The 1,590-nt window shown below is 47.7% G+C and overlaps 1 long non-coding RNA gene across 1 annotated transcript; it reads right to left on the reverse strand.

Moving 5' to 3' along the window:
* Positions 1-399: 399 nt before the first annotated feature.
* On the reverse strand, positions 400-690 carry LOC139602719 (uncharacterized). The gene is made up of 2 exons (XR_011683405.1): positions 569-690; positions 400-461 (listed from the first exon to the last, which is right to left on the reverse strand). It is a non-coding gene; the product is annotated as an uncharacterized lncRNA (long non-coding RNA).
* Positions 691-1,590: the final 900 nt, after the last annotated feature.

Raw genomic sequence — 1,590 nt, forward strand, 5'->3', positions numbered from 1 at the left:
AAAGTGTCCCCATGGCCATTTGTGAGAAGCATTTTTTGGATTCCACCTTTTTGCTTTTCACCATTTTGGTTTTCCTCTTCTTTGGTTTCCACCTTTTCGGATTCCGCCTTTTTGATTTCCACCATTTTGGTTTTCCTCTTTTTGGTTTCTGCCTTTTTGGTTCTCAGCGTTTTGGATTCCACCTTTTTGGTTTTCCCCTTTTTGGATTCCATCTTTTTGGTTTTCCCCTTTTTGGATTTTCCCTTTTCAGATTCCGCCTTTTTGGTTTTCCCCTTTTCAGGTTCCGCCTTTTTGGTTTTCCCCTTTTTGTTTGGTTTTCCCCTTTTTTGGATTTTCCCTTTTTCGGATTCCGCCTTTTCGGATTCCGCCTTTTTGGATTTCCCCTTTTCGGATTCTGCCTTTTTGTTTTCTCCTTTTCGGATTCCGCCTTTTTGGTTTTCCCCTTTTTGTTTGGTTTTCCCCTTTTTTGGATTTTCCCTTATTCGGATTCGGCCTTTTCGGATTCCGCCTTTTTGGTTTTCCCCTTTTTAGTTTTCTCCTTTTTGGATTTTCCCTTTTCAGATTCCACCTTTTTGGTTTTGCCCTTTTCGGATTCCGCCTTTTTAGTTTTCCCCTTTTTGGATTTTCCCTTTTTGGATTCTGCCTTTTTGGATTTTCCCTTTTTGGTTTTGCCCTTTTCGGATTCTGCCTTTTTGGATTTTCCCTTTTTGGTTTTGCCCTTTTCGGATTCTGCCTTTTTGGTTTTCTCTTTTCGGATTCTGCCTTTTTGGTTTTCCCCTTTTTGGATTCCACGTTTTTGGATTTCCCTTTTTGGATTCCGCCTGCCCACAGCCCAGTAACCCCAAGGCGATCCATCCCCTGTGGAGCTGCTGCTGGAAACCTTCAGAACCTCCCCCTGGAAACCTTTTATTTATTGCAGGACCGTGTTGGGCACAAAGAGCCGGGCAGGGCTGGGGGCTGCTCACCCCCTTGGCACGATGGAGGGAGGAACAACCCCGAGGCAGAGGGAGCACTTTCAATGAAGTGCAAATCACGTGTTGGAGATGAAACAGAAACGCCCCCAGCCCGGGGGTTGAATTGTGTGCCAACCACAAAAGAAAGGCCATTAATTCTCCCCAGCTCATAACAGAAAGTTTCCCACTGTATGAAAGCTTTAATAAGATTACCCATAAACTTTATGTGTTTCCGAGCAGTCCAGGAAATTACAATTATCTCCTGCTCGCTGCAGAACAGGTAATGCCGGCCCCGGGGCGTCATTAGCGTGCCATTAGCCTAATTGGCTGGGCTTTAATTAACGCGGAGCCGGGCCCGCCTCGGGGAGGGGTTGGGGCGCACAGAGCGGGGTTTAAGTGCGGTTTAAGCCGGGTCACAGCGGGCTTAAATCGGGATTTAAACCGGGTCGCAGTGGAGTCACAGCGCCGTTTAAGCCGGGTCACAGCGGGGTTTAAACGGGGTCGCAGCGGGTTTTAATCGGGATTTAAATCGGGGCACAGCGGGGGTTAAGCCGGATCACTGCGGGGTTTAAACGCGGTTTAAACGCGGTTTAAGCGCGGTCCAAGCCGGGTCACAGCAGGGTTTAAGCGCGGTCCA

The sequence above is a fragment of the Agelaius tricolor genome, unplaced genomic scaffold, assembly GCF_023055355.1.
Source record: "Agelaius tricolor isolate 1412-34295 unplaced genomic scaffold, bAgeTri1.0.p SCAF_35, whole genome shotgun sequence".
Classification (NCBI taxonomy): Eukaryota; Metazoa; Chordata; class Aves; order Passeriformes; family Icteridae; genus Agelaius; species Agelaius tricolor.